The 22,984-nt window shown below is 38.3% G+C and overlaps 1 long non-coding RNA gene across 1 annotated transcript; it reads right to left on the reverse strand.

Annotated features, from left to right (window-relative positions):
• Positions 1-4,864: 4,864 nt before the first annotated feature.
• Positions 4,865-7,452, reverse strand: LOC149197413 (uncharacterized). Its single transcript, XR_016254202.1, has 2 exons — positions 6,284-7,452; positions 4,865-6,158 (listed from the first exon to the last, which is right to left on the reverse strand). It is a non-coding gene; the product is annotated as an uncharacterized LOC149197413 (long non-coding RNA).
• Positions 7,453-22,984: the final 15,532 nt, after the last annotated feature.

The raw sequence follows: 22,984 nt of genomic DNA on the forward strand, positions 1-22,984 counted from the left end.
TCATGTCTTTCTTCTTGCCTCCATGACAAGAATCCGATTTGGAATGGGAATCTTTCCCTTTCCCCTTCTTTGCCTTAATCGCTAAGGCACAGTTTTCTTCATCATCAGTCTTTGATGAAGAGTCATCCCTGGTGTTCCTCCTGATCTCCTCCTGCAACAAATCCGACCATAGTCATTCCCAATCTGGTAGCTTCTCCCGACCATTAACAGAGCTCTGATAACTATGCCAACTCTTTGGGAGTCCCAGAAGAGCAAGACTCACCATATCATCCTCGGAAACCATGATTCCAACACTTCCAAGTTCATCACGACATTGAGTGAACTTAGTCAAGTATTTTGGAATAGTCTCACCTTTTTCCATTTTGATTTTTTCGAGGTTTGTCCTTCAATGCCAATTTCCTTTGGTCACTTTCATTATGATACAAGTCTATCAATGCTTTCCACATAGCATACAGAATTTCCTTGCCATGGAGACTTGAGATAATGTGGTCTCGAACTCCCTCAACGATTATCCGCCTCACCTTTGCCATACACTTCTTCCATTCAACCAGATTCTGTGCATATGATGTTGTTGGCTTAAGAATGTCTCGATCAACGAGTTCCTTCAAGCCATTATCCTCCAGCACGGTCTCCATTCTGCCCCTCCAGGCTATGTAATTCGAGTTGCTTCCAAGCATACTTGAGCAGCAAACCATAGAACACCATCTGAAGTGTGTATTACAAATTTGAATTTCACCTATAACCCAAAACTCAAAACTTCGAAATCTCCTATGGTATATTGAATTCACCTCTGACACCATGTAGAATTTCCTGTAGATTCACAAGCTCATGCAATGTACTAAAGCACAGGAAAAAATCTACTTCTACTTTCAACCAGTAGAATCCAATAGATCAATGAAATAATATGAACAGGAAGAAGACAAATCAATGGCACATAAAACAATAAGTTTTCATGGGGAAAGCCACAGCTCAAAACCCCACCTATATGTATTGCATTAAATCAGAAATATGAGTGAAGATACAAAGCTTGTTCTCACTAAAACAATTCCGCACAAGTATGCTCAACTCTCTACCTCACAAGCCCGCTCTTAGCCAACACTTAGCCAATTTCCACTACCTTCCAAGCCCCTATTTCCTTGCGCAATTCCTAGGATGAATAGCCCATATTTAAAGGGAATTCATGCTTCCAAAACTACGCAATTCCTAGGATGAATAGCTCGTATTTAAAGGGAATTCATGCTTCCAAAACTGCGCAATCCAAACATATGTCCTTCTCTGATTGCATGCATGATATTTACAACTCAGTAAATCATACAACTGATAGTACATTGTCCCTGCACTCTAGTCTCAATTGAGTCTTTCTCCAACTAACATGCATGAGTTTCTCATGAGGGAATATTCAGTTAACAGGAGTAACACTTGTGGATGCACTAGTGCACCAACTGACTATCAGCCCTTTATTAGTTCCACAAACAGTTAGAACTAATTTAACTGACCATAACTTAGTAAACTAAGTTAATCTAATTACAACTCAAATAAACTCATTCTGGTGCCCTAAAATTCAAGGAGAACATATACATGAATACAGAAAGACTTCCAACTCGAAATTCCCAAGCTAATTAAGTTAACTAAACTTAATTAACTATTTACAAGTTGCTATGAGAATATAATTCGATTTTTAATTCATAGTTTAATTCAAGGACATATTAAATTGGATTTCTTATTGCCATTTCTCAACACTTACCTTGATGCAAAGAGGACATGCTCAACATGTTGTCTTATCACAGACCTCAAAACTTGTAGCGTACTTAATACAACATATTTATACAGGAGACATAACTCTAATACAAAAGACTCTAAAATTAGCCCTAAACTTCATCCTAACAGACCTAAGACATCGCCTTTTAACAGGACTAGATAGATCTTAATCAGACCTAGAGCATTCCTAAAGTCTAATCCCTACCACAATTTGCTACCAAAAAAAAAAAAATTGACTTACACACTTGTTGTCCTTGACATAAACCGAAGTGTTGAAGTTGCTTAAGAAATTCTAGTTCAAGACTTTACCACAAGTCCGCAGTTATAGTTCTTATTGCTACGATCTTTCTTTGTCCAGGTTTCTTAATGCTCAGAATATTTCAATTAGGCAAGAGATAATCCTTAATTCGATTCCTTAAAAACACTTTCTTTGGAGGATGAAAGATCTAGCCTTCAAGCCACAGAGGTGCCAACATTATTTTGGTCATTAAATGAAACAATGGTATTCAAAATGCAAAATAACCTCTTTGCTGATCTGCAATTTAGGATTTTGTCCTTCAAAATTTTAGCAGATGACCAGGTCAAGGTTGTGCCACAGTTACCTTTGCTTGGGTCTCCAATGTAGAAGATCCTTCTTGTTCTTGTGATGCCAAGAATGACCCTCAAACAAGACCAAAACACACCTTCAATCTTAAGAGACGACACCAAATTTGCTTAAGATATCTGCGTTGATAGCCCTGTATAGTGGCCGAAATTTCAAAGTAATTTTTTTTATACGTCTGAACACACTTATGGTAGGTATGAGAAGTCTCCATTTATAAGCCAAAAGGGGGTTCCTTTAAAAGATAACCGCTGGAAATAGGAGGGCCTTTTAAGGATTAAGACTCAAATAAATGATGCTTTGTGCACAAGCTAATAAATGATTGCTAGCTCTTTTGGAAATTTTCAACCTTAATTATGTCGAGACACGTTGATTTTCCTAGCCATTATGGGTTTCTTAGTATGGGTTTCTTAGTAGACCTTTGGAGAAAAGAATAATCCCTTAAAATAATGTTAATTCATTTGATAAGGAAAATTAATTTATCAAATTAATATATTTTATTAATATGAATTAAATAATAATAACTAACCCTTAATATTGTGTTAAGGATCTTTCTTAGAAATATAGAAATTTGAAGTCAATGATTGGTTACTATCTTTGGATTTTCAAGTTATTCAACTTATACGTAGTGAGATTACGGAAATTATGGTGAGCATCCCTGTCATATATTGACAACCGTTGGTGAATAAGGTGTCATGTCTCTACCCCTGGGGTTTTAGCCCACAAAACTAGGTCTTCAACTTCAACCTCAATTTTCTCTCAAATCAGGAGGAACCACGAGCCATACCATATATCAACGGAAACATCTCATCGAGGAGAATCTATCTAGAAATATTTTGACACAAGATTCCATAAATTGCCATGTCAAATTTGCCATGGAAGATTGGGGTAGCTCCACGTGTTGTTTGGTTTGATATCAATGACAAACACATATCAACAATCTTGTCTTGAACATGAGATATCTCAGATATTTGGTGAGAATATAATAAATCTAGCTTTTAACTTTTACAAAATTCCCATAGTAAAGTGATGTCAATTAAATTATGGTAACAATTTCCAAGACTTTTGAAGGAAGAAACCCGCTCTTTTACCAAAGAAGAAAATGTCTGTTTGAACCAGTTAAATTAAGAGAAATGAGTTTCTGAAATACCAATGATAACCAGCAATAGTATCAAAACTACCTTACTTTAGAAGCAGTCAACGGTGAATTATCTTTCGTTATTATTCACGAACATCATTCAATATTAGTTCGTCTATATTGGAACAAACTCAATTAGATCACAGAGTATCCATCGTATCATTATCATCCAAAACATGACCGGTGGGTGTTACAGTTTGAACTCTTTTTTGAAAGGAAAAGTTTTAACTGAACTGGATATTTAAGAAGCAATTACATGTCACCCACAATCGCCCACTGTCATTTCAAGGTCTTTACCTTTCATTCTCAGGCTTCAGAAATTGAAATGAGCCAACATCAAATATAGTGCTGTAGCATTAATAAGAATACTTCATTCAAGATATTCGAAGTGTTTGTGAGCATAAACCTTGAGTCATGGAGACCCTCTGGTAGATCGTTATGCTTGCTTGCACAGCGAATCTCACTTAAATTCCAAAACACATTCAAAAGGAACTTACAATATAAGGCGATCGGGAAATAATCTTTATTTTGACAAATTCAAATCAAGTGCTGTGGATTAATGAATGCTTTAGAAATGTAAAGCAGAATTAACTCATTCTTCCAGTGGTATCACTGTTTGTTTGTTGGAATAGATAAAATTAAAAGTAAAAGAACCCCTATCAAAACCACCCCTGCCCCCACCCAAAAATAAAACCCTCTTAACAGTGCCAGGTGGACATGCTCTATAAGCTGTCCACTAGTCACTATTGTTTAATGCCACTCTCAAAGTGAACGTATTGTTATAACTTTCAGCTATGCACAAAATCACAGAAACATTAGAAGTGCATATGATAACTCTAGATTTCCATCTGATTTGAGTATAAATGAATTGCCTCTTCTAACTTAGAAACAGTGAAAGGAAAATCAGCAAGTAACCACAGAATATTTAAATGCCTTTAATTCACTGCTGCTTAAGGTGAATTTCAGAACAGCAGACCCATCAAATTATGAATAGTTTAAAAGACCAGCAACAAGAAAAACCATGTAAGATATATTGTTATAGTTAGGACAGATCGAAACCAATGAAAAGCATCAATCAACAGATCCTTTCAATTTTTAAAAAAAATATACGAGAAACAATCACACAAATCAATTGCTTGTTTAAATTTTAGGCATTGAAGTAAGTGAACTTGTGACAGCATGTGCCATTAAAGAAGTATCTAGAGTACCAAGCATTAAGTTCACTTACATATTAAGTTCTCTGTGTTAAGATAGCAGAAATGCCAGTGAAACTTTAACTGCAGAGTTAAGAGCAGTCAAAAAAATTGGTTTTCGAAACCAAACCGTCCTATATACCATAGCAACGTTTTGTTTTCAAGACCAAACCATCCCATATACCATAGCAACGATTTGCTATAGAAGGATCTTAAAATTATTTGTGTGCTGAGATATCTCTGTCTATCGACACCAAAATTATGCCAAAATCGACCCCCTGATGGAAAGTACTGGCAAGCTAATCCGTAATCACCAACATAGCATTTATCCGCCCACAATTATTACCATCATAAAACACTCATGAAACAAGACTATCAACCGAAGAATATGAGATTACCATGAGAGCAACTACCAAGAACACCACTGATCCCTTAAGGAAGACCACTATGCTAAACTCCTAAGCCAAGAATATTCTATGTTAGTTATCCTTGAAAGTATAATGGTCACTGAAGTGCATAAGAAGGACAACAGTAAGCAATTTTGATAAAGAATCCCAATCCCCTTAATGGCCTTTTTTACAACTTAAATCCAATGAGAACAGAAGAAGATAATATAACGAAACCAGTTGATATTCCACAGAGGAACCTGTCGCAGAGACATAAGCACTAACATAGCATATAGGAGAAACAATTGTAAGAGAAATATGACAATGGGATCTGTATATTTCACCCCATAATCAAGCCTTCTATTGCATACAAGCAGTTCATCTCCAGCACGTATTTCAAGTTTGTCAAGTGGCAATTTATCTACTCCTAGACAGGCCCACAACCTTTTAACCTGCTAGCATGTGCATTTTTTTTAAATAACACTAAAGAAGATTGCATGTGTCACAATTCTCAAGAACCAGTTAAATTTGGGGGAAATTGTTTATATGGTGTGTATATAGGGAGTAGAATTTTATGAATTCTTCAAAAGTATTGTTTTACGACTTATGTCTGTAATTTTTAGGATTTAGGCATGGATCATTTCCAGAACAATGCTACAAGCGAATATCATTTTCAAAACAAATCATTCAGATAAATACATCCATACTAACACATATAACAATGTAGAGATTTTGTAGCAATTACCGAATTTGTAATAAAACAAAACCTCCCAGGAGTTCTACCACTTAAAGCTACTTGGCATGGGCATAATGACAACCTTAGTTTGATCTGATAACCATGGGTCATGAACCCATTGCATATTTGGCTACAATATGTATTTATTTGACAATATTTACATATGAAAAGCCATCTTCAGCTGCAACAAGACGAAAGTTTCTCATACCATGGAAGTGGAAAATACCGAAAAGCTGCCTCAGACAGATCCTGAACACCTCATTCGTTCATATTTCCTACTGGCACGTTTCAGAACGCACCCCATTCCTACCGAATGTATCTTAATCCCGCAAACTTCGGTTATAACCTGTTCATTGAAGAAAACCTGTTTTGAGAAAAGATATACACTACACAGATCTATTATTCTTGGAATAAACAAACTGGAAAGATCCTTTAAAAGCCTGCAAAGGTTGAAATGATTGAAGCACTTACACATGAGGATCGCTCCAAGAAATCACCATGCAATGTTGTTGGTCGTCTGCTGCGAAAGATCGCCGCCCATTGATCTTTCTTCCCCAATATGTAGCTGTACACATTTAAATTATTTTCTATCTCTTTTCGGCCGTACACTTGTTCTCTAAATCTATAAACCCCACCAAATCACCAAATCCCGTATAGTTATTGCCATATCTCTGTCTTTTCCTATGAAAAAACTTGCAATGTCACGGGTAGTGTTCGTTGAAGTCGATCCAATCGCTCTTCTCAACTGCCAGCGTAAACCAACCTCCCAAATCTACAAATCTTGGTAGTGGATGGGGTTTGGCTTGTTAAAATACAGGAATAATGGGAGCCCTCGACTTCACCATGGAGTCGAGTTCGTCGAGACACCATCATGAATGGGCATAGTTCTTATGAAAAATGACGATATGGACAGAGGCTCACTGAATAGCCTATTTTATTTGAGAAGGAATGTTGCGTCCCTCCAGTCATTCCGGCGAACTCGCCATCCATGTTGTACCAGGAGACGGTAGAGATGGAAGGGTAAAATGTTCTTGACATCAGGGCCACCACAGTTTATCAACAAAACGTAATTGGTATTAGAGGTTGAATAGAAAGGCGGAAGAGGATGAAGCCAGGCAGTGTCATTGCGATGGAGGGGGGTGCCAGAGGGGGGTGCCACTGATGGACGGGAAAATGAGGCGTAGGACTAGGCAGGCGGGCAAATGCAAAGATGTTGAAGCCAAGGAAAGTAGATCTAGATAAGAAGATAGATAAGCCAGCCCAGATAATGAACCAGGCGATTGTCAACCCTGTGGACCTGGCATTGAATAGTCTTATCCTAATCTCACCGCCTAAAGATTCTTTATGTTTGGTCACCAGTAAACAGGTGAAGTTTCCTATGTCATGGCAGTTGTGCTCTTTTGTCAGAGAGTCATTTCAGGAACGGTAATGCTCAAGTTGCAACACGGGAGAGAGTCTGCTAAAGGGAACAGGGAACATTAACATTATGGGGAATGTTACTTTTTGAATTTTTTGCAATGGGTAGATTTTTGAGATGTTCAATGTTTCCGATTGATTCAGTGTCCATTATGAGAGACGTGTATGTATGGTTTCATGGTTTGTAATCATGGTGAATGTTATTTTTTGTATTTTGATTATGTGTAAATTTTTCAGGTGTTTAATGTTTCCAATAGACTTAATAGTGTGGTGGTAGTGAGGTGGTTTAGGACGTAGTTATTAGTTTTTAGTCTTTAATTTCTAAAAGCATTAGTTTTTAATTTTTAAAAGCTTTCATATATAGGCAGGCCTAAGCTTCCTCTCAACATGTAAAAGGCCCCAGTATCCATACCTAATGCTAAAATCTTACTAATGTTATTGATATCCTTACATAGAGATGAAAGATATCCATGATGATGTCTCAGACCACCACATCTAACCTCCTAAGGGTTTTATATTGGCATATTCCTATAATATGGGCACCATTAGTATGTTTTACATAATATGAATAAGACTAAGGACCCCAATAGAGCTTGATGAGAAAAATAAAGACCTTGTGCCTTAAATGAATATTCTCAAACTCTATGGCCATGTGCAATGCCTTGAACCAAAACATACATCCATTCTAGTGGATCCCTAGTCTCCAAGAGGTGTATGGGTGTCATTCTTCGATTTTGAGCACAACATGTAGGCCTCAAAGCCTCCAAGTTGGGCCTCAGTACCATTAGGAGGTTTCCTACACCATGTAATGCACTCAAGGATTTGAACTAGTTAGGAAAGGAGCATAAGGTGTTAAGTCCCCATTTAAATCTTATTGAGATCCAGCTTCATGCAGTAACTCTGAGAAAAACACACAAGACTTTGTAGGGGATCTTTAGTGCCATTAATATGCTTTTCATAATTAAAATAATTTGAGTTCTATAACATGGCTAGGGGAGGAAAACAAAAACAATGAATTTAAGCCCGCAATGAAGCTTCTCGAGCTTATGGGCCATGAACTATGATTTAAAGAAATACATGATCCTTTTAAAGGGACCTTTCACAGTTAACTGATTAAACCTGAGTTGTCACTTTAATGGAGATGATGAAGATATTCCTTGAATAATGATTGTCATTTTAATGGAGATGATGAAGATATTCCTTGAATAATGAATGGTAGTTATTGATCAACAATTCTTATAGCTCATTTCTAATAAAGGATGCCTATAGGCGTAAATATTGTTTACTATTTTTAATTTATTTTTTCCTTCACATATATTAGAATTTAAAAATACATATGCCTTTTGTTTTTGTTATAACTTTTTATCTTCTTACTCATTTAAAAATAAAAAAAGTAAGTTGTAATAGTATAAATCAAGATCTACAATCTTAAAAAGAAAAAAAAAAAGAGGTTCAATTATGTCAATGACCCTCAAATGCTATACTAATGCATGGTCTTGTAATTTCAAGGCTATAATAATTTTCTTAATTTCTCTCTCTCACATACACACAATCAACATTAGACATTTTGAAAAAAATAGCCATGCACAAGAATAATATGTTTGTTACAATTATAGAAATTTAAGACCCTCAAACTCTCATTCGTGATCTTGTAATTTCAAGGCTAATATATATATATATATATAGACACACACACACACACACAAGAATCATGCGTTCCCTACAAATGTAAAAAATTGTTGAAGGAATTCTAGACTGGAAAATATAAATTGAACATTGCCACTCTTAGAAAAATTCTTAGAGATACTCAAATTTCACACTTATACATTTTTTTTACAAATATAAAATATATACCCCTACTCTTTTCACATTGTATTCAAATTAATTGTGAAATTACCTCAAATTATCAATCGAAGAGAACATGTTTTTCCATGTTTATTATAAATTAAATGGTTGGTAAATGTTAATACACATTAATTTATGATAGACATTAAAACACTTATCTCATGATACATCTAACATTGTCATAATTAAGAAAAACATAAAAAAATTAATAAATTATAATTTTATTTTAATTATTATATTAATAAATTATAAAAATAATTAATATATGAATTAGACATATATAATTTAAAAGAACATGTAACAACATTTTTAACCATGGATATTCACACTCACCTTACCATGAAGATTCTTAATATGTAAATAGGCTTTGTTACAATACCATAGACCAATATTATGGCTTATCCAATACCACATGCTAAAAAAAACCATAATTGTTTTCAAAATCAAAAATATTTTGTATGTCCCTAGATAGGGTGCTTTTCGAGGAAATGGAAGGGGAGCTTCCACCATCCCACCTGGCCAAAAGACCAAGGGACGTGGCAACATGCCCCAGTAGTGAATGTGTATGTGCAATCCCAACACTCTATGTGCAGTTCATCAATCATACCATTAACTCACTGCACACCTCGAACTCATGTTTTGAATGCAATCCGAGCATACAAAGTGTTTGCCGAGATCTCACTCATGCAAACTACCAACCTACTTCAATATCGTTTATGTCTCCTCACATTCTCATCTAGAATGAGCACAACTTTTATGTTATCGGTGACCATAGAAACTCGTAGGCTCTTGTTTGCAGCAGCTCCAAGATCCAATTCGGGTTCTCCATTGGCTCACTCATTTGGGCCTCAACTTGGTAATATTTGGAAATATTCGTCAAGCAACTACTATTCCAATAGAGTTTATTCTTCCTTTTTTTTTGGAATTGTAGTGCTAATAGTAACTAATAGAATTATAGATGGTTTGTGCTTATGCTAGTCACTTTTCTCTTGTTAGTTGGGTGGGTAACATTGTTTTTTCACTTAAGCATTTCAGGATGCAGGGTGAACAAACTTTACCTCGCTAGCTAACGCGTTTAGTCTCGGCTCCATCAGCCTACTCCTGGCTAGAAAATCAATCTAGGCACAAAGTTTCTTCACTCACTCTATGGTTCTTCTTTGTCCCTCCTTTTCTTTTATCTTTGGTTAGTTTTAACAAGTCTTGTTATCTATTTGGTTAGTGTCCTGGCACTCTCTCTTTGGTCTTAGTCTTAGAGCCTTTTCACCTACTAGCCCTATATTATTCCCCTCGCCGCATCTTTGGTTGGCTCTCATCCTTCACTCCTTGGCAACTACTAGTTGTTTCCCTTAGTTGTGGTCCTTGATGATTTATCTATGTAATCTACTTCCCTTACACATGAACTCCCCTTAGAATTTAGAAGCTCTCGCCTCCCTTCATTTTTCACTCTGCCTTCTACTCCTTGCTCTCTCTCATACCTTTTTAGTGTGTCTGTGTCCATAGGGGAGAAAATTACTACTAATAATGGGCCCACAGTGGAAGTACACATGTGCACCACCACTTGGAGGAAATTGATACCTAGTTTTGTCAGCTCACTATGGGCCCCATCCAATATGAACTCATCCGTGATGAGGGGGAGGGAACGTTTCACAGGCATTAATTCTCTGAAACAAAGGTACTTGTTGAGATGGAAAACTAGGTACAAAATATTGGGCATATTTAAGGTCAATTCAACCAGTACATGCACACAATAGATTTATATTGGGACATGAAATTTCTCCTTGGAAAATTGTTACTAGAGAGGCATGAGCACCAAGCTTATCTCCTCCATTTGATTGAGCACCTATACCACATGAAGGACCTAGATCAAAACATGGAACACATAGAACAACATCTTGTCATCCCACCCTTGGCTGGAGGCATCCCATGTGACAACAAAGATCCCATCTAGGTTACAACCACAAATTTGTATCCATCTTCTTAGTTTCTATTATGTCTCTAGTTTTTATTCTTCACTTCCAAGGCCAAGTAGGCCCAATTTTTAGCTTTTGTGTGTTTAATTTTAGTTATCTTGTTACTTTGTCATCTTATGCCTCTTGTTACTCTGTCATCTTATGCCTCTCTACGAAGAGTTAACTTTTGGCTTTGTTATGGTTTCCCTAATGAAATACTAACCTAATATTTTCATAATTATCATGTACTACAATGTTTATAGGTCAATACAATTTACCCCAATAAAAAATTAATTTAATTTAATATCTTTTTTTTAAGTAAATTGAAAAACAAAAAGGACATAAGCATGTTTGAAATAAAATCTCAACCCTATATATATGACTCCCACTAAAAATATTCTATAGAGTTAAATCCTTACCATCCACCTACTAATTATTAACTAAATTAAAACTTATAGAAGCCTTATTCCAAAATAAACACACCTATTAATTCAGGTGGATATTGGTGGCCACCCACCTATTCCACCTAGACCTCTAGTTGGTTTCATCAGTTTCCTTGATTATAGCATCATATACTATTTTTAGTAATTTTTTGGGTCCTGAACTTCTAGAGTTGTTTTGACCCCATACACAACGTTTTTTTTTAGGTTGGCAACAAGCTTGTGTTGCCAAAAATCCTGTAGTACTTGGAGAGTCCTTTCTAATGAGGTATCGTATGTGCCAAACAAAGATCATATGAACAAGTTACAACCCTGGGAAGTTGGCTGCCCAATTAACCCCAATAGGGTCCACAAACTCTTAGCGTTCTATCTCCTAGGGTTAAGGTTTTGGTTAATAAGGTTTCCCTTTGTTTTTCAATAATAATAATAAAATTCCTTGAGCCTCATTGTAACACGGTTTAGAGGCATGTAACTTCCACATCTCTTCTCAAAGATAAGCTACCATCGCCCGAGCTAGTTTATTTCCATTTTGTATGTAAGCGTCTTTTAGTTCTTTGATATTAATAAAATGGAGATTTATTTATGCTACATCTTTGTGTTTCTGTTTATATATGTATTTTTTTGTGTTCATGCATAAGTCTGGATCAATGATATTAGAGTGGTATGCTCTTTCTTTATTTTCCTTTCCATGCCCCCAATAAGGTCAGGGTATAAAGAGTTAGGAATTGAACTGGTTGAACCTTTGCAAGACCAAACTCGTAAACCCCGATAACCCCCCATGGCAGAAGAAAAGAAAGACAAGGGAGCAAGAGATCCCTTCAAAATATTGGTTGAAGAGGCCCTCGAGCAACAAAGGAACGCGATGATGGATAAAGTTGCCCAGAACTTCGGCAGATGCCCACAGGTGATGCATCTTCATCCAACATCCACTCGAGAGGTGCCACTCCCTCCAAGGTACAAGTAAAATTTAACATACCCATATTTGAAGACCAAATAGATGTAGACGTTGTAGATAGATGGTTAAATATGTTGGAAGGATATTTTTCGGTTCATGGTTTTTCCAATAGGGAAAATATTATTTTTTCACTTTTCAAAGTTGCCCCCTATGTCAAGGACAAGCGGGAAATCTACTGTGAATAGAGGGATGAGAGAGAACCCTCACTATTTTCAGTTGCACCCACTTGGATTTCTTTCTAAGACACCATCAAGGAAAACTATTACCCTGTGGGGAGCTATGAGGACAAGTACATATAATGGACTATGTTGCAGCAGCAGAGGGATCAAGATGTGAATGAGCTAATGAATCTTTTCCATACCCTACCCACAAAGTTGGGTATCAAATATTCTGAAAAACATTTGGTGCTCAAGTACTACAGTTGTTTGCACAAATACTTTCAATAGGAAATAGAGTTCCTGTACATATCCTCGCTTGGTGTAGCATACCGATATGTTTCCAAGATTGAGCAGAAATTCAAGCAGAAGAAGCGAGACTTTAGATCTGTGAACCCAAAGAAGATCGAAGGTGCCCCCAAGCAACATAGAAGAGGGGAAATTCTGGCCACGACCCCCCAAGACAACTCCTTGAAACCACAAGTTGTGTGAGTTCCATAAAACTCCCACTCACAACACACACAAATGTTGCACGAAGCAAGCACATGTGGCCGATTTGAAAGACTCGGAGATGGATGCACACTCTGACTCTGAGCCAAAACCTAAAAAAGGGAGGCATGTCATTGATGTTGAACCCACTGTTAAGGTAGCCACCATCAAGCTCCAAAATGCGGAACCTAAGGATCTAGAGGAGGGGGAGTGGCTCTTCCAGTGCAGTTCATCATTACCAACGAGAGCCAAAATAACCTGATCTCAGCAAAGGTCGTTAAGAGATTGAAGTTTCCAAAAATGTCGCACTCACAGTCGTACACCATCGAGTGGCTCCACCAAAGGCGAGATTTTCGTATCAGCCAACAGTATCGCCTGCCTTATAGCATGAAGCCCTTTTTAGATGAGGTATTGTGCGATGTTTCCCCTCTGGAATTCTGTGATGTTTTATTAGGTCATCCATACCTATGGAAGCGTCATGTTATATATGAATCTAGACCTCATTTTGTTATTATTACTTTGGGTCAGAAATTGTACAGGATACCATAGGTAGCGCTGCCTACCACCCTTTCTTTGATCTCTACTAAACAATGCAATAAGATCATTTCCCAGACTGGGAAATTTGTCTTCCTTATGATTTGCGCTCAGGAGGAATATTGTGGCCACATCCACAGCCTCCAGAAAGGGCTCCTTCGCATGGTAGCGCTAGATGGACAAGGTCGTGGAGGAGTATAGGGAAATATTCACCTCACCTACAGGGGTACCCCTACATTGTCAAGTCAAGCACTCCATCGATTTGACCTCGGGTGCATCGCTACCGAATGGACCAATATACCAACCCTAGTTCTAGAGAATGATGAGATCAGGAGGCAGATTCAAGAGTTGTTGTAGAAAGGGCACATCTCACCAAGTTCATCACCATTTGGGAGCCCGATCATGTTGGTACAAAAGAAGGATGGAACCAGGAGGCTTTATATTGAATATTAGTCACTAAATAAGATCACTATATGGAATAGGTATCCAATCCCACTTAATGATGACCTTCTAGAAAATCTCAAGGGGGCTTATTTCAGCAAGATTGCCTTGAAGTCCAATTATCACCAAGTGTCGATTGAACCCTTCAACGTGTGGAAGTCTACCTTCAAATCCAAGGGGGGCATTTTAGAATGGTTGGTCATGCCTTTCAGGTTGATGAATGCCCCTACAACCTTCATGAAATTGATTCATGACATCTTGTAGCCCTTCACCAACAAGTTCATGGTAGTTTACCTAGACGACATCCTGATCTTCAACCAAAGTTGGGAAGAGAACATACACCATATTCAACAGGTCCTCCAGACCTTGCGACACCATAAATTGTGTGCCAATTTGGAGAAATTCAGTTTTGGTATGACCCAGTTTCAATATCTGGGGTACATCATTGATGAGTAGGGTGTGCATGTGGACCCAACCAAGATACAAGATCTTTGGGATTGGCCAGCCCCAACCGCTGTGACAGAGCTCCACAGATTTCTAGGTCTTGCTAATTTTTATCATAAGTTCATGTTGGCATTCTCTCATTTCACTTGGCCTTTCAGTCAAGTCACCAAGGGTAGAGCGAAAGAAAAGTTATTTTGGTCTGAATCCAAACAGAAGGAATTTTTCAAGTTGAAGCATCGCCTCTTCTCTACACCAATGCTCACATTACTAGACCTGGAACAACCATTTGAAATTGACACAAATGTCTCTGACTATATTGTTGGTGTAGTTCTTACCCATCAGGGGCATTCGGTGGCATATCATAGTGAGACACTTTCAAATTCTGTCTGAAAGTATCCCACCTATGACAAGGAGATGTATTCCATTATGTAGGCCTACCGACAATGGATTCTTGGGAAGGAAACAATCATCCACACATACGACTAACCCTTGTAGCTCATACAGACATAAGGAAAGTTTTAGAATGACCACTATCAGAAATGGTCGACATATCTACAACAATTCCATTTGAACATTAAGTACAAGAAGGGAATAACCAATAATGTTGCAGACTGCCTCAACCGACCGCCGTTTATGGCGCTAACCATTGTGCTCGACTCTTATGGACATGAGACTTTGGGATGGTCGCATATTTACAAGAGTGATCTAGAATTCTACACCACATACTAGATGCTCCTAGAAGTTAAGAAAGTTCTAGAATTTCACCTCTAGGACACACTGTTATTCCACCTGGGACACCTTTGTGTTCCTTCAAGCGAGTGTGCCAAGATGATATGGGAGGCACACTACATTCGGTTCAATGGACATTTTGGGGTACAAATGATAGTGGCAGTGCCGCAGAATTATTTCTATTGTTCGAACCTTCGTAAGATGTTGGGAAGTACATAAGATCGTGCACTGCTTGCGCCATTTCCAAACTGGCAATCAAGAAATAAGGCCTGTATACTCCTCTGTCGATTCCTAGTTGACCCTGGGAAGCTATCACCATGGATTATATGTCAGGCCTTCCTTCTACCAAGCATGGAAATGACTGTGTTTTCGTTGTCATTGACAGATTCTCTAAGACGACCATTCTGGCGGCCTGCAATAACAGTATCACAGCATAAGCCACTACCAAAATCTTCTTTGAATGAGTATGGGTACACTTTGGGATCCCAAAATCCATTATCTCAGATTGGGATAGTTGGTTCCTAAGTGCATTCTGGTCAAGCCTCTAGTCATTGTTGGATACCAAGCACATTCTATCCACACCCTTCCATCCCCAAACTGAAGGCCAAACAGAGGTCGTCAACAGGATAATCAGTCACATCCCACACATGTACAACTCGAAGCACCCATGCACATGGGATGAGTACCTCCCCTATGTCCAACACAACTACAACACATCTCTCCACAGCTCAACTAACCACAACCCCTTTCAGGTGTATTGGACACCTAATCCTCTAAGGGTTAGTGTGGAAGCCGAAGAGACTAAGGAAGTCCAAGAGACCTTGGGATGTGGAACCCAACGGTCACACAATGTACTATAAATGTATATCATTTGTTAATAATAGATGCACTCTCATGATTTATCTTTCATATTTTGTTGCTACCCATGTGTGTGTTTAACATGGTATCAGAGCAGGCGTATTCATGCCCTACATAATTACTTTGAGCCACTTGTTTTATGGCCTTTCTGTGCAGGTCATTTCTTCCATCAATTCTGCATTTTAATAAATGTTTTCCCAACTAAATTCTAGCTGCAATCTCTGTGGGGTAGTTTCTTATTGATTTTGTGGTATCTCTCATGTCAGTTCTGCCATTTTCCGCTGCTTGTCAGAACTTGAGCGTTTTACTCCTCATTGAGAGAGCAGGCACTAAGCGTTATTGGTTAGAGTTGCATGTTCCAAGAGAGAAATGCACATGAGCATGTCTTTCATATCTATATTTGCGCAATTTTGAAGAAGTATACACCTCCTTATTGGTAGTCTTCTCAGTCCACAAATAGAAGGGGTAGCTGATGAACTCGGAATGCTTCTTGACCAGATCCTTCAGCCGCCGCTCCTCTAGGTACTCCAGCTGGTCTTCTTGTCATACTCCTTGAGCTTCTCTATGGCGTGCTCATCAATGGCATCCACTATGAAAAGGACCTCATAACCCTTCCTTTTCAGCCTCTCCAAGAAGGGAGAATTCTCCACCGCCTTCTTGCTCTCGCCGGTGATATAATAGATGTCTTTCTGCCCCTCTTTCATCTGGGTCACATAGTCCTTGAGGCTCGTCAGCTCGTCTCCATTGTTTGTCGAGTGATATCTCAACAAATCGCCTTGTTCTGGCTATCCTCATAATCTTATTTTGTTGCAACATTTCCCTATAGATATTGATGGGCATATCATCAGATTCCACCGACACTGTGGAATTAATAGGTTTGAGGGTTATGAATGCTCCATTTTAGTGAACGAGGAAGAAGAGGATCGGGATCCTACTAAAAGAGAGGTTGCTCCTTATTCATGACCTGAGATTTAAGCAACGTCCGCAAACTCCATTCCACCATGTCTAGTTGTATGGTAACACTGCCACTTTCAATTGCTTCAAAGGTGTGTACATAGCAGCTGTGGGTAATATACATTTATTTGCTTCTTTTCCAGTTCATTCTCACCCCATCCCATTCCTCAAATTCTGCCATTTCCTCAAATATCCATATATTGTTAGTCGCACAGAGTTGGCTGTTGAAGGAACCTTCACTCTCAAAGAGTCTGTGTTGTGATATTTGAGTTTCTCTGACATCGTACAGACCTAGTCCTATGGCTTTCAATAAACACTTATGATCTTTGACCCATGCCCCATATAGCAATTTTGGCATTTAATTTACCCTGTGACCCTTGTTGCGTGAAGTTTACATCACTCATCAAATCTTGTCCAATCTTTTATATTGAAAAGTCGTTTTACCAAAAGCGATGAAGTGAACGAATTAAACATGCTAATTGACTTGAGAAGTAAAGTTGAGAATATGGAAGTTAAATCCCATTTGACCAAACGCACAACCTCCTGCAATACTGAATCGACACCGACGACGCGTGCAAACAAAAGGAGGTGATCATGTAATATATATATATATATGCTTTTTGGAGTCTGGTTATGGTAAATAGTTCTTACAGGTGCTTATTATATGTTGGATGTTTTATTTCTGTGCCATGAACTATCTTTACATCTATCCTAAACTGTGAGTAGGTTAATCTGTTTGGTGAGTACGTTGGTCTAGTACATTGATCTGATATGCGTAAGAATGTGTTGGTGTGTTCTGTTGGTATGGTGCATGTGAGGCATTTAAACTAAACGTTGGTTGAAGCTATACATTAAAGGGAGCCCCATACGTGTTGAATTCCTTTTATTATATGTTATTATTGTTTGGTCTATACATTGTGATGGAATGTACACGTTGAATTCTTTTATGAAGTTTTATGAAGTGTGTATGTATGGTATATGACATTGCCATGATATACATTATAAGATGAGTAGTGGTTTATATGCTCAGATTGAGGTGTTGAAATCTCTTTATGAAGTGCGTATGTATGGTATATGATGACATTGCCATGATATACAATATATGATGAGTAATGATGAGTTGTGGCTTATATGCTTAGATTGAAGGTAGAAAGTTGAAAATTAAAAGCAGTATTTTATGGAGGAGAGTTCAATCATTTACTACATTAATAACTTAATAACTATTACACGTTGATTGTTATAGTGGTGCACTTGTTATGGCTCTAATTGGTGGAGTATTAGAGTTTCTCAAAACTCTTATACAATCTAACGTCGATGACACAGTGAAAATAAGCAAAGACTCTCTTTCAAACATTCAAAATTGTCTACAAAATGCACAAGAGAAAATTGATTTTTTTCAGCTTGAATCTCAACTACAACAGGAAGAATTACAGAAGTGGAGTCATCATTCTGAACCTGTTTCTGTTCAGAAGATTGAAACAGACTCCCATAAACAACAAGACAATAATATTACAGTTCACTCAGATTTAGTACCCAATAAAGCAGCAAGGTTACATGCAGATGCAAAAGTTCAACTTGCACTTCCCAAGCCCATCATCAGACCTTGGGAAGAGCTTGTCCACAACAAGCACAAAACTGGTCTTGGATATGACAAGGACGTGTCCTTTCATATTCCAGACTACTCCAAACCAATCCAATTTCAAAGTGTTGGATTCATTCATGACAGTTCACCTGCTCCTCATGACAGTTCACCTCCAGTTGTTCCAGATTCTGCTCCTCTTCCACAGCAACAGATTGTGAAATGCCAACACTGTGACCGAGTTGGCCATCTGAAAGATCATTGTTTTGATCTTCATCCATGTAAGCATTGTCATAAAACCAGTCATTCTTCAAACAGATGCTTCAAAAACAAACCTCCTGCAAGAACAAAGATTCATCTTGGATGGATCGCTTCTTGGCAATGGGCATCAACAGCTAAGAAGATATTTTAGTCACATGTCAGAACTTGTTCAAGAGTATTGAACAGTCTTGCAGTTTAGTTTTCTCCACCATCTCACCTTGTATCTGACAGGGGGGAAATGATGGTCATCTACAAGCTTCAAAGCCACATCAAGCAAGCCTAAGCCACAACCTGCCACACCAGATTCAGAGTTGTAGCTAGAGACAAATATGCCCCTAAGCATGCCTTCAGTTGGTAATTCCTCTCCAAATAATTTGGCACACTTCCTCTAGCAGAAGACTTCATCTTCTTTCAAGTTTTGGAAGAGCTCCAGGAATAGAATTTGGGACACTTCCTCTAGCATAAGACTTTATATTCTTTCCAGTTTCGGAAGAGTTCTAGGAATAGAATTGGGGACACTTCCTCTAGCATAAGACTTCATCTTCTTGCCAGTTTTGGAAGAGTTCCAGGAATTGCATTAAACATTCTAGAGTTGGTGGTAATCCTTAAACCATCACAGGTTGAGACCTCCCTTTTCAGGTTGAGATTCTCCCTTTTATGCGGGGTGAGACCTCCCTTTCATGGTTGAAGCTTTCCCTCTTCAAAACAATAGGAGCACTTCCTCTAGCAGAAGACTTCAGCTTCTTGCCAGTTTTGGAAGAGTTCTAGGAATTGCACTAAGCATTCCAGTGTTGGTGGTCATCCTTAAACCACAACCCTTTATACCAACATTTCAGAGAGCATAGTCAGCCTAGTGATGCCACGCATTTTTTGCACATTTTGTATCAAGGGGGGGAATATTGGACACCTAATCCTCTAAGGGTTAGTGTGGAAGCTGAATAGACTAAGGAATTCCAAGAGACCTTAGGATGTGGAACCCAACGGTCACACAATGTATTACAAATGTATATCATTTGTTAATAATAGATGCACTCTCATGATTTATCTTTCATATTTTGTTGCTTCCCATGTGTGTGTTTAACAAGGTGGGACTGGGATTCCAGCCACTATGTCCCATTGATGTTGCCATACCATTTGTAGCTACTCAAGGAGGTTTGGCTCATGTCCATTCCGAAGCTCACAGGGCTAACAACTTCATTAAGTGCATATAGCACATCCACGAGTAGGTCCATGACATATTGGATAGAGAAAATGCTAAGTACAAACAATATCATGATCAACATCGGGTGCCACACAAGTTCCAGGTGGGCGACAAAGTTTGGTTACATTTGCAGAAGGAGCACCTTGCTGGGGCCCACCACAAGATTTTCCCACTCTGATATGGGCATTACACCATCACTAAGGTTATAAGGGATAATTCTTTCGAGCTCATCGTTCCACTGTTCCTTGGCCTAAACTTTTGGAGACATTTTTACCCCTTAAACAACATTTTTTTGAGGTCGACAATAGGCCCGTGTTGTCACAAATCCTGTAGTACTCGGAGAGAAATTTCTAACGAGGTATCATATACGCCAAATAGAGATCATATGAGCAAGTTACTACCCTGGGAAGTTGGTTTCCCAACTAACCCCAACAGGTCCCACAAACTCTTGGTGTTCCATCTCCTAGGGTTAGGGTTTTGGTTGTTAGGTTTTCCCTTTGTTATTCAATAATAAAAATTCCTTGAGCCTCATTGTAAAACAATTTAGAGGCATGTGGCTGCCACATCTCTTCTTAAAATAAGCTACCACCGCGAGAGATGGTTATTTCCATTATGTATGTAAGCATATTTCAGTTCTTTCATATTAATGAAATGAATATTTATTTCTACTGCATCTCTGTGTTTATGTTTATATCTGAATTTTGTTGCATTCTTGCATAAGTTTGGACCACCTATAAACCTAATTAATAATCATCATCATAAACCATTGTTAATGTGACAATATTTTTTGTTATCCCTCTTGTAATCATCACTATGAATTGTATTTCATTTAAATATTGTGAAAATATAAACATAATGACTAGTTGTGAGGAGTTGACACAGATTCAGAGGTTTGAGGAGGAGTTGGTTGAGAATTAGTTACGTAAAGGTTGTTCATTTAATGGCTTGTTGGCTTACGGGGTCCTGACCCAGGTTCATAGTTAGTTGTGCCAACCAATAAAACCCTACACTACTGGCCCTTTCAGCAACAACCCGCATAGCGCAGGCTACAGTCTCACCCAAAGTAGTATGGGGGGATGCAAGAACCAAGTTTTTGCATCCAAAGACTAGTGTGATGTCTTCCAGCACCTTAAATCTACCTCCGTGTAGATCGATAGACTTCTAGGGCTCGTTATTGTAACTCTGTTAAAGCAGCCTTCAGACCTTCATGAAGGCCACGATCAGTCCTTGTGGACCTTAACAGTCAATTTACCTACTTACGTGCATTAGAAAGCAATCCTAAATAGGAGTTCACGCAGATCTACTTTATTTGTCAGAAAACATAATAGAGATCACCAGAATCTTCGCGGAAGTGGCTAAGCATTCATTTCATACATTATTAAGACAAATTCAAGATAGTCGCGTAACATTTAATCAGTATTTCATAAAACATGTCATTCATCAGCAACATATAACATTAATAGAGATAAACAGAAATGCTCAGTAATTCTTCGGAAAATCGTATTTTTTGATCTTCAATTCATTGATTACATACTCAAACTACCCTGCGCACTCAACTGCTGGGGTCTGCGCACTCAGCTGTGGACTCTACCCAGGCCTGTGCGCACTTTTGTACAGATCCTTCCCTTCTCTACCTAAGCACTGGAAGAAGAGCCTTCCTGCCTTAGCTCCTGCCCAGGACTTTCAATGAACCAAAGTCTCTATCTCAGTTGCTTCTTCCTCTCGCTAAGACAACTATTTATAGACTTTTTCATACAATGCCATGGTCTGCGGACCATGGGTGAATCTTAAATCCAACTCAAAACTTTACTTAAAAACAGGGGCTAAGCCTCTTTGACTCTTATTCATCTACGCACTCTTCTTCCACAAATCGTGGATACTTTACATATTTTACAAAATTGTATACAAAAAATGACTAATTAATTCAATTCTGCCCTAGGGACCCCATTACAACATCGCCACCTGATTTCTAACTGGGTTTTGATGGCCTTCATATCAAGAAGGGAGGTGGAGTACGGGCTTAATGAATGGAGTACAAGACAATGCCATATTTTTCTTTCCTCGTGGGTTGCATTGCTTGATCAATTTGTAAAGGACATGAGGGGGTCAGTGGCGTGGAAAAGAGGGACAACAAGAAAAGGAGGAGGCGAGATCATCATGGGAAGAGCATGGAGAAACAACACTATGATATGAAAAGAAAAAATACGTTCGATAAAAAGAGTTTGTTCAACACTGGTAAGGTTCACAGACACAGGTATTGTGTTGTGGGTGTTGTATGTTAGGTTAGGAATATAGGGATCCATAAGTGAAATTGGAGAATAAAAGGAGAATTTTGGAACAATAATTGGTGCTAGAGAAGGAGCACACTAGGAAGTGTGGTTGTAGAAAGAAATTAGGAGGAGATGTTGTGCCTTATAGAGTCTTGCGAGGTGGAGAAGGTGGAACAATGTGCTCTAGATCCTTGGTTTGTGGAGGAAAATATAGTGTGTGTTTATGATATATGTGGGATTAGCAGATGGACATCAATGTGCTCTAGATTCTTGGGTGAATAGGTGGAGACACTAGAGGATATAATACTGGATAAGGTGGGTGGAGACTGGCTAGTCTCTAGAGTCTTGTGTGATCAACTTATTGGAATTGGTTTTAATTCCTTTGAGCACTTACTCCTCAGACTTTGAATTTGGCTAAGGGGTGGTCAACTGCAAGAAAGGTTTTAGTGCAGTTGGACTATGGTTGGGTGGAGAGTGGATTCCCTTCCTTAGTTTCTATTACTAGCTATTAAGACAAGCTTCCTACTTGAATCCTATCCATGTTGATTTAATGTGAATAATGTTAAATGTCATTACCTAATAATAGGTGTATTCATACTATTATTGAGGATGTGTATTCCCGTATGTTGTATTGTGATGGTTCTAAATCACT

Source organism: Pinus tabuliformis, chromosome 2_2 (genome assembly GCF_031772625.1).
Source record: "Pinus tabuliformis cultivar Carrire ecotype Pingquan chromosome 2_2, CPIR1, whole genome shotgun sequence".
Classification (NCBI taxonomy): domain Eukaryota; kingdom Viridiplantae; phylum Streptophyta; class Pinopsida; order Pinales; family Pinaceae; genus Pinus; species Pinus tabuliformis.